This window comes from Belonocnema kinseyi, chromosome 10, assembly GCF_010883055.1.
Source record: "Belonocnema kinseyi isolate 2016_QV_RU_SX_M_011 chromosome 10, B_treatae_v1, whole genome shotgun sequence".
Classification (NCBI taxonomy): domain Eukaryota; kingdom Metazoa; phylum Arthropoda; class Insecta; order Hymenoptera; family Cynipidae; genus Belonocnema; species Belonocnema kinseyi.
Window position 1 is genome coordinate 100,157,411 of NC_046666.1, and position 11,382 is coordinate 100,168,792.

At 28.3% G+C, this 11,382-nt stretch overlaps 2 protein-coding genes across 2 annotated transcripts in view; both read left to right on the forward strand.

The window, feature by feature from the left end:
- Window positions 1-11,382, forward strand: part of LOC117181292 — an 89,993-nt gene that overhangs the window by 76,411 nt on the left and 2,200 nt on the right. The window lies entirely within an intron of this gene.
- Window positions 4,131-11,382, forward strand: part of LOC117181495 (nuclear nucleic acid-binding protein C1D) — an 85,756-nt gene continuing 78,504 nt past the window's right edge. The window contains exon 1 of the mRNA XM_033374231.1: window positions 4,131-4,262. The gene's annotated coding sequence lies outside the window, so the exon portion shown is untranslated. The remainder of the gene's footprint in view (window positions 4,263-11,382) is intronic.

Sequence of the window (11,382 nt, forward strand, 5' to 3'; positions counted from 1 at the left end):
ATGAAATATTTCAAATCCTTTAAAATCTCATTTTAAATTACTGTAATCAAATGAAAATTCCTTGGAACCTTTTAAAATACTCTCAAGTGTTTCAAACCTTAAGAATCTTTTGAAACACCTTGACACCTATTAAAGATTTCTACCATACTTTGAAATTACCTACTTAACTACCATACTTTGAAACTCTGCTAAAATTGTTAAAATTATTTGAAACTCCTTTGAATTATAAAAATAAATTAAAAATTCCTTGGCATCTTTAACATCCTCAAATATTTAAAGTCCTTATAAATCCTTTGAAATCTCTTGAAATTTTTAAAAGATTCAGATTGAAATTTAGAAAAAAGAAAAATTTCAAAACTTTGAATATTGTAATTTTGTAGATTAGAGTTTTGAAAATGGAATCAATACAAACACAAAACATTCGAAATCTTATTTTCAACTATGAAATATAAGTAATTTTCCACTTGATGGAATTTAAGTCTGCAAAATTTGAATTGTAAACTTAGAAGTTTATTAACAAAAAATTATTGATCATAAATAAATTGAAAGTGTTAAAAATTTAAAAGAATATTATATTATATATAAAGTATATTATATATAAACTTTTAAGTTTACAATTCAAAATTTGAAGACTTGAATCTGATCGAGTCGAAAATTATTCTTATTGAATAGTTGAAATATTTAACGTTTTGGAACTTTTTTCTTTTTTTAAATTTCAATTTGAAGCTTTACAAAATTTCAAAAGATTTTGAAGGATTTTAAATATTTGAGGATGTTTTAAAAGATGTCAAGGAAGTTTCAACTTATTTTTATTATTTTAAGAAATTTTAGAGAATTAAAAAATTTTTAGCATGGTTATTGAAAGAAATTCAAAAGTACTTTGAAAATCTTTAAAAAAAAGTTTAAGTTGTGTCAAAATATTTTGAAGGAATTGCAATATTTGACAGTATTTAAAAATGTTCCAAGGAATTTTTGATTGTTTGCGTTAATTTAATATGAGATTTGTTTTAAAATATGCATACAATTTAATATATTTATTTAATATATATTAATTTAATATATATATATTAACTTAATACATATATTTATTATAATATATTTTTTATTCTTGCAGTTGATTTTTTCAATTTCTAAGAATTCTGCGAGTCACTCAAAAAAAAGACTGTTTAAGTAAACCGTCTGTAATTAAGTCTATTAATAAACATTACGAGTTTACCGCAACATCAATTTTGTAAATGGAAATTTTCAATTAAGTAATTTCATTTCATGATCAAATGTTTTCTAACTGTTTCTAAACATTATTGATTCAAAAGAAAATTTTAATTGCAAATGGGTTTTCTAATATTATAGGAAATAACACTGTTCTAAAAAATTTTCTATCGTTGTATACAATTTGTAAACTTTTTCAAGCTTTGAAAGAGGTAAGAAAAATGAAATACATAATGGGCAAAAAACTTAGAATATCTTAATCTTTTAAATAATTGTGTTTTGATTTTAAAAACACGAAAGACAATCTAGAAGATTTTAGGACAATTAAAAGATTTTTTAGGAAAACTGAATTATTTCAAAAGCTTTTTCGAAGGTGCAGAAGTTTTGTAAAGGTTTTAAAGTAATTTAAAATTTGAAATTTTTTAGAAAATTAAAAATTTTCTGTACATTTTTTAAAAAAATTTTAACGATTTTATAAAATGTTGAGTATTTTGAAAAAAATTTTCGAAGTTATTTAAGAATTTTGGAAGGATGAAAATTTTTTGGTAAAATTCCTATGGAAGTTTCTACAAATCTCTAAGTTTTGAAGGTCATTGTAAAAATGTAATTTTTTATTACAAAAATTATTTAGGAATCTCAGAATTTTTTAAGAGATTAACAATATTTAAAAACATGAATAGTTTTTTCGAAAAATTATTTTAAAAATTATTTCTTCAATTCTTCTGAAAGCCCTAAATATCTTTTAAGCTGACTCTAATTTTTCCTAATATCTTGTGTGTCCTGCAAAATAAAAAAAATGCATAAACATTTTCTGCATTTTTTCGGAATATGTGAAATCATAAAAAATTTTTCTGAAATATCTCCGGAATCTTACGAAAATTACATTTATATAACTTTAAAAAGAAACAGATAAGCGGTGATCTCTTCTTGTCAAAACTTGGAATGGGGTTTTATCTTTGTAACAAGCTAATAGCTATTCCAAATTTGTATTTTGTATTAAAAATGATTGTAATTGCAAAAAAAAACATTATTTTTTAACTCCAAACTGAAGCTGAAATTAATAGCCCAGATTTTTTAAAAGTTTTTTTCCCCCTATTTTTAAAGGCTAAATCTAATATTTTAGTTATTAGTACATATACTAAATTAGGAAATGTGAAAAGTATTAAAAGTTAAAAGAAAATTAGATATTCTTTTATTTAATTTATTTAATTATTTAATTAAAGTTCAAATAAAAACTATTTAATTAGATCATATAATAAGTGTTCAAGAAAACAGTTTTAAAGAGCTACTCATCTATTTATATTGCATTTGTTGGCGGGGAAATACATTTCTCGGAAACTCTCCGCCGGTTCTGCGAACTGGAGGTGCTAAGAATCTGAAAGAATCGAAGGTTCCCCTTCGCCCTACCAATATCATTTTAACAAATTAGGCGAATTCAAAACAAAGTCACACTTTGCGGACTATTCTAATTTAATAATTTTAAATTGTCTGAAATATATAAAAAATTATATCGAATTATATGAAGTTAGGAAATATTGTATATAAAAATAAAAAAGAGATCAAACAACCGCTGCGTGGTCCTACTGTCAGCAACCGTCAACTAAAAATGACACCAGCTCCCACATTTCTATAGATTCCGCGAAAAAATCGGAATATTTAAGACAAGTTTAAAATTTTTTAATTTTAAGAAAAATTCGCTTCCGTTTAATTTTCAATAAAAAGAAGAATTTTTAACCAAGAAAATTAATTTTCTGATAAAAAACAACAAACTTGAAAACAAAAATTTTTAAATTGTCAACCAAATAGATGAATTTTTTACTGAAAAAGATCAATTTTGAACAATAGTTAAAATAGTTAAATTTTCAATCCAAAATCAACAAATTTACAAAAAAAATTAAATTTTTAATGAAAAAGATGATTTTTTAACCGAGAAGATAAATTTTCTACAAAAAAAACCGTGAATTCAAAAAATATAAAGTAATCTTTAAACAACAAAAAGTATGAAATTTAAATTAAAATGTTTGTTATTTTCCACCATATTTTATTTTTTTTATCGTTATGTACTAAAAGAATGATTAAAATTTTTATTAATAGGCTCCTAAATTAATCTTTGAATACAAAAAAACAGTTATTTTTTCAAAATGTTTGATTGTACATAATTTTAAAAATTCGATTAAGATCATTCAGATACTTTTATGTTAACTTTTTAATCTAAGCATCCCAAATTCAACTAACATATATGCGAAATTACCCACTCTGATCTTCTCTACCGACATTGACAAACTGGAAAAATGCCGCCCTATTTGACTGCTCACGTAGAAACGTCTATCATCTATTTCAGTTCATAAACTGGCCTGAGTAATTGGGGACGCTTGATTTTAGTTCGCAAAAGCCTCAGATAATAGGTGGCGCAGGCGAAAATCGTTCGAAATTAAATACATGGGATCTCCTATCTCCCACCTCATCTCTGCATCAATTATGTGGAAAAAATCTCAAAGTCATAGCTAAACATTTGGTTCAATGCCATGGAAGAGATCCAACTGTCATTAAATGGGATGAAGTTGAAATCCTACATGTCGAACCTAATTTTTATAAGCGTGTCTTTGCTGAAATGGTTTTCATTAAAAAAGAAGGCGAAAACTGTCTCAACAAAGTAACTGATTTAGATTTTTTCAACTATTCTTACAACATGATTTTAGATTTATTATGTTAAATTAACAGCTATTTTGCGTCTACTTATAATCTATCTACATTTTGCTCTGTGAATTATATACTACTTCGAATTTCTAACCATTGTTCAGTTACTTTATTTCTATGCAATCACATATATTTTATTATATAGTATAACTAGTGCTTACGCCTATGATTCTTTTGGAAGTGCTATTGCGTATCCGCCAAGGCGTCATTCACTTGGCAAATGTTCTAATTACAACGAGTACTCATTTAGTAAGATGGAGACGGAGGGTACACACCCTATATTCCTTTTAATTTTATTATTTAACGACTCAAGAATTTTCGATTTCAATTTATAAACTTCTACATAATGACTTAAGGTATTATAATTTTTACTATTCCTATAATTACCATCATATTATAAATTTGTACAACATTTTAGTTAATGATTCATATTTTACTTTTATATTATATATCTGATGAGGCAATCGGTCTGATTCCGAGAACGTCATGTAATGTATAAAATTACCGAATAAATAGTCTGGAAGAAGTCGACAAAATAAGGTTTTTCCTTACCAAGAATGAATAATAGTTGCAACTTTTACCTAAAGTGAGAGAGAAAGACAGTAAACTGTAAAAACTACTGTTCAATAAACAATGAAAATTGTAAAATATTTATTTTAAAAGTTCACGTCAAGCTCTTTAAAAAAAGAAGTTATAATTAACAATAAAATATTGTCCTCGATTTTATCAATAATTTTTAACGTTTATTTTTTAGCTTGAAATAACTTTAGTTCATGTTTAATTTAAAAACAAGCATGATTGAAATTCCCTTCCACTCTTAAATCTTAGGCTAAATTTGATGAAAATAGCTATGACGAAAAAAATTATTTTCGAAATGAATTCATTAACATTAATTAGATTTTGTTGCCTATGTGTAATTTTTGTTTATTTTTTTTTTAACTTGAACATTTTTTAAACTGCCATTTTTTAAATTCTGCAAAGTAAACAAAAAATGAACTGGAATCTTCCAGAAAATAACTTTAAATTTTCCTAATAATCTAGAGAATATTGTTTGATTTACAATCAAACCAAACGCGCTTCACGATTTTTGTTCAAAATTTTAAAACTGCGGATATTTGATCTAAAAGCAGTTTTTTCAGTTTTCTTTCGCTTAGAAAATAGAACATGTCGAAAAGATCACTAAAAACATTCAAAGATTATTTAACACTGTCAGTAAATTACTTTTAATGTGTTATTAAATTCAAAGTTATTATTTTATCGTGCATTTGCAACGATCATAGGCCAACTGCATAGCTGGCGCCGTCACACGGCGACCGTCAACACATTTTACATTTTCAACTCAACATTGATGCTTGTATCTTGAATATTTCTACTGATTCCGTTTTATAGACTCATATTAATTTTTGTATACGATTCTTAATAGTGCGTTTCTGAATCAATTTTTCTTCTATACTTATTGTACGTGATTTACAAATTGTATTATTTTTTTCACGATTTCGTATTTTATTTTATTACAATTTTTTTATGATTCTTGATAGATTTTTCTTCTGTGATTAACGTGTTTCATCAACAAAATCCAGGTTAAATCGCAAATAATGATGATCTAAAATCAGTATTTTTACATTCTCATCAAGAGAAGGTATTAGATATTTACAAAATTTAAAAAAATACGAAAATGAACATTTCAAGCCAAATAAGGCACGATATGAAAAAAGTCTGGAAAAAAATGTTTCTTTTCCAATGCCCTACAAGATTATCAAAACAACTTTTTAAATTTTCTCGAAAAATCGAAAATTCAAATTTTGACAGTATAAGACAATAATGCAAAATCAAAAAAATACATTTTGCTGTTAAACTATGCAAAATAGGTGAAAAGATGGCTTAAAAAATTGTGCATTCTGATAAGATCTACAAGCTGGTTATAAATCCCTTTTGCATAGCATGCGTATTTTGTGTTTGAATCGTAAAAAAATATATTAACAATAAAAAAATCAGCCCTCTGCTCGGGCACATTCTCATCGCAACTTACGTTTTTTAATTTTCTTATTCGACTCTTGTGCGGGTTTTCAATACATTTACTTTTTTTAAATGTGCTTAATTCTATCTTTCATTATTCGAGCCAAAAACAGAACTACCAACACATTATTCATGATGAAGTAATTAATTTTTACATTCTCATTGGGAGAAGGTATTAGATTTGTGTAAAAATTGACCCCCCCCCCCACTTCCCCGCACACCATTTTTATCAAATTTATACGTTTTGAGACCTCCTAAATCTAAAAAACAGGTTAAGGGGAATGCGTCTCTCTGTCTGTATGTCAGTGTGTGTCGGTAGATTTTTAGTTTTTCAGCACGATAACTTTCGAATTAATTGAAAAATTGCATTGGCCTTTGCTACGTTCTTTTATTGTCCTAAAGTAAAGGTCACGTTCGTTAGCCAACCATTTTGGGTGAAAAGTGAAAAGGTGAGCGTATTTTGAAAATTTTTTACACTCCGTTTTTCAAAATTCAACAATTGTCTATAAGGATATTCAGAGTATTCAATCAGACGAACAGTTTATCCTTATGACTTTTTTTTATAAAACCAAAATTTGCCCGATTTATAGCTTTTACAAAATATCAAAAAACACAGGAAAATCAACATTTTAAGCCAAATAACGCACGATATGAAAAAAAGTATGTAAAAGAAAAACGTTTCTTTTCCAATGCCCTACAAGATTATCATAACAACTTTTTGAATTTTGTGGAAAAATCGATAATTCAAATTTTGAAAACATAAAACAATAATGCGAAATCAAAAAATACATTTTGCGATGAAACTATGCAAAATGGGTAAAAAGATGGCTTGAAAAAAACTGTGCATTCTGAAAAGATCTACATGTTTTTTAATTTGCTTATTCGTCTCTTGTGCGGGGTTTCAATACATTTACTTTTTTTAAATGTTCTTAATTCTATCTTTCATTATTCGAGCAAAAAACAGAACTACCAACACATTATTCATGACGAAGTAATTAATTTTTACATTCTCATTGCCGTGCGCGCGGCTCGGTTCGCTCGGAAGTTTGAGCGCGCCTAGGGCGCGCAACTGTTGGTTCTCGCGCTTCGCGCTCGATTATATATTTACCTCGCGCTACGCGCTCGGTCTTTATATTTTCGCACATTCTTGCGCAAACATTTTAAAATTGAGACTCAAAACATCCACCACTGTAATTTTGTAATTGTGAATTCTCTTTCGTTAAAAGAGAGTTTGAGCGCACCCACGGCATGCGACTGATGGCAATCACTCCGCACTTGGTCTTTACATTTCTTCCACATTCGGACACAGACCTTTTAAAATCAAAGGTGAACGGACCGACAACTGTAATTTTGTAATATTGAACTCTCTTTTGTTAAAGCTCTTTTAAATTTTACGAATACATTCTCATCACGTATCACGTGCTTCGCACTCGATTTTATCCAACATGTAAACTTTTCTACATTATACATAACAGTTTTGTATCAATTATAATAAATTTTTATGTAACTCTGACTGGGATCACTTATTAAAAAATTGCAAAATAAGAAGTAAATTGTATTTATCATGATTATTATTGTATTTGTTTCTTATTTTGCTTTAAATTGTATTCTAAGCTGCTCTGAAATATGCATTATTTCAATAAATGTATATCGTTACAATTCATAATATGCATAAAAATTGAATCATACTAATTCTTATTTCCTTGTTTTTATAATTTTTTATTTTCAATGTTGTTTTTTACGATTGAATAAAAACTACTGCGCATCTGCATAGGGTCTAATACAGGAATCTATACAGGGTCCAATATAGGAGCCTATGTCCTCTTTCGTCTTTTCTGCGCTTTTTCCAAAAAGTTCATTTTTGCATTTTTACATTCTCATCATTTATGATTGAGAAAGCATTAGTATTGTCGGAAATTTGACATCACACTTTTTCAACTGATCTCCACGTTTCGAGACCCCCTGAATCCGAAAATCAGGTTTTCACGATGGCGTCTGTCTGTTCGTCCGGCCGTCCGTCCGTAAACACGATAACTCTCGAAAAAATAAACGAATCAAATCCATCTTTGGCACACTTTTTCTAGATCTTAAAAGAAAGGACGAGTTCGTTAACCAGCCATTTTTTATACAAATTCGAAAAGTGAGCTCATTTTGAAAATTGTTAAGACCACTTTTTTCTGAATTGGAAAATTCTATGTACGGATATTTATAGTATTAAAAAGAACACACAATATATCCTTACGACTTTTTTCAATAAAAAGAAAATTCTCAGAGTTATAGCGTTTTCAAAATTTTTTTAATCAACCGAAAATCAAAATTTGAAGCCGAAAAACGCACGATATGAAAAAAAGTCAAAAAAGAAAAACATTTCTTTTTGAAATTCCTACAAGATTATCGCAACCAATTTTTGGATTTTCTTAGAAAATCGGAAATTCAAATTTTGATTGCAGAAAAAATAATGGAAAATAAAAAATTCCATTTTGTGGACAAACTATATAGGATACAAAAAAAGATGAATTAACAAAAATGGTTATCCCAAAAAAGATATACGATTTCGTTAACAATCACTTCTTGATAGGACGCGTACTTTTTGTTTTATTCGTGAAAAACAACGTTGAAAAAAGTAAAAAAAAATGTGTGGGAAAACGACGAAAGTTACGAGAAAAAAAATCCAACAAAACCTGTTTACAAATGTCTGTCGGAAATCGAGCGCGCAGCGCGAGTGTTACGATGAGAATGTGTACCTCAAAGCCTACAGAGCTTTGAGAAACTTAATCTTTGACTATACTTAATAAAGTAGACAATTCAGAATATGAAGACGCATACAAATACTGACATCTAAAAGAGATCTTTTTGATCAAGTTTTTTTCAAGTATTCCAAATGCAAAGAATAAATATCCGAGCACGAAGCGCGAGGTAACCTATTATCGAGCGCGAAGATCGAGATTCAACCGTCGCGCGCCCTAGGCGCGCTCAAACTTGCGAGCGTTGCCCGGGGAGCGGGCAGACTTTTTATCTTATGTTTTACGATTAAAAGAAGATTTATTCGTCCAATCAAAAAATGATTAATAATAAATTTATAGATCTTTTTAGGCGAACTACTTTTGTCTGGTAATTTAGGTTCGTACCTAGTGTCGTTTTTTCAAACGAATTTAATATTTTTATTTTGAATGATATTTTTTACGACTAAAGCAAAAACTACGTATCCTATCAAAAATTATAGCTCTTTTTTGGATGAACAACTTTTGTCTCATTTTTTTCGTAGCTTATATCGAAAAGTGATTCATTGTAAATTTGTAGTTCTTCCCAGGGCGCGCAATTTGAGCTTTTTTATTTTTTTCGTATCCTGCATAGTTTGACCATAAAAATGGAATTTTCGAATTTTTCATTATTTTTGGTACAATCAAATTTGGAATGTTCAACTTTTCGACCAAATTAAAAAAGTTGTTATCGTAGTCCTGTAGGGATTTCAAAAAGCAAAGTTTTTCTTTTCTTGGATTTTTTTCATATCATGCGTTGTTCGGCTTAAAATGTTCATTTCAGTTGTTTTTTTTTGGTTTTTGAAAATGCTCTTACCCTGATAATTTTCTTTTTATAGAAAAAAGTCATGGGGATAAATTGTTTGAGTTTCTGAGTACTATGAACAACCGTACATAGAATTTTTAAATCTTGAAAAAATGTGGTTTCAAACTTTTTTTGTACGATCAAATTTGGAATTTTTAACTTTTCGACCAAATTAAAAAAATTGTTATCAAAATCTTGTAGGGCTTTAAAAAAGTGACGTTTTCTTCCTTTGACTTTTTTTGTATCATGCGTTCTTTGGCTTAAAAATTTCATTTTAATTTGTTTTTTTTTTATTTTGAAAATGCTCTAACTCTGGTAATTTTTGATTTTTCAACAAAAGTTATTGGGATAAATTGTTCAACTTTTTGAATACTATAAAGAACCGTACAGAGAATTTTGGAATTTTTAAAAAAGTGGTCTCAAAAATATTCAAAATGTGCCCACTTTTTGAATTTTTATCCAAAATGGCTGGCTAACGAACTTGACCTTTAGTTTAGAAAAACTAAACGAGTGTGCCAACAGGCAATCTAATAGATTAATTTTTTCAAGAGTTATCGTGTTCAGAGGCAGACAGACATACAGGAAGACACATTCGTAAAAACCTGTTTTTCGGTTTCACAGGGTCTCAAAACGTGGACATTTGACAAAAACTGGGGCTGGTCAAATTTTAGACAAATCTAATACCTTCTCTGATGACATGTAAAAATCAGCCCACTACGTTGGCACATTCTCATCACAACTTATGTTTTTTAATTTTCTTATTCGTCTCTTGTGCGGGTTTTCAAAACATTTACTTTTTTTTAAATGTTCTTAATTCTATCTTTCATTATTCGAGCAAAAAACAGAACTAGCAACACATTATTCATGACGAAGTAATTAATTTTTACATTCTCATTGTGAGAAGGTATTAGATTTGTGTAAAATTTGCCCCCCCCCCCCGCACACCATTTTTGTCAAATTTATACGTTTTGAGACCTCCTGAATCCAAAAAACAGGTTTTCAGGAATGCGTCTCTCTGTCTGTATTTGAGTGTGTGTATGTAGATTTTTAGTTTTTCAGCACGATAACTTTCGAATGAATTGAAAGATTGCATTGGCCTATGGTATACTCTTTTATTGTCCTAAAGTAAAGTTCAAGTTCGTTAGCCAGCCATTTTGGGTGAAAATTGAAAAGGTGAGCGTATTTTTAAAAATTTTTACACTACGTTTTTCAAAATTGAACAATTGTCTGTACGGATATTCATAGTATTCAATCAGACGAACAGTTTATCCTTATGACTTTTTTTTATAAAACCAAAATTTACCCGATTTATAGCATTTACAAAATATGAAAAAACACAGGAAAATCAACATTTTAAGCCAAATAACGCACGATATGAATGAAAGTATTTAAAAAGAAAAACGTTTCTTTTTCCAATGCCCTTCAAGATTATCATAAAAACTTTTTTAATTTTCTTGAAAAATCGAAAATTCAATTTTTGACAGCATAAAACAATAATGGAAAATAAAAAAATACATTTTGCGGTTAAACTATGCAAAATAGGTGAAATGATGGCTGGAAAAAAATTGTGCATTTTGAAAAGATCTACAAACTTGTTATAACTCACTTTTGGATAGCATGCGTATTTTGTGTTTTAATCGTGAAAAACTATATTAGCAATAAAAAAATCATCCCTCTGCGTGGGCTCATTTTTATCACAACTTATGTTTTTTTAATTTTCTTATTCGTCTCTTGTGTAGGTTTTCAAAAAATGTACTTTTTTTTAATGTTCTTAATTCCATCTTTCATTATTCGAGCAAAAGACAGAACTACCAACACGTTATTCATGACAAATGAATTAATTTTTACATTCTCATCAAGAGAAGGTATTAGGTTTGTGTAAAATTTTACCCCCCC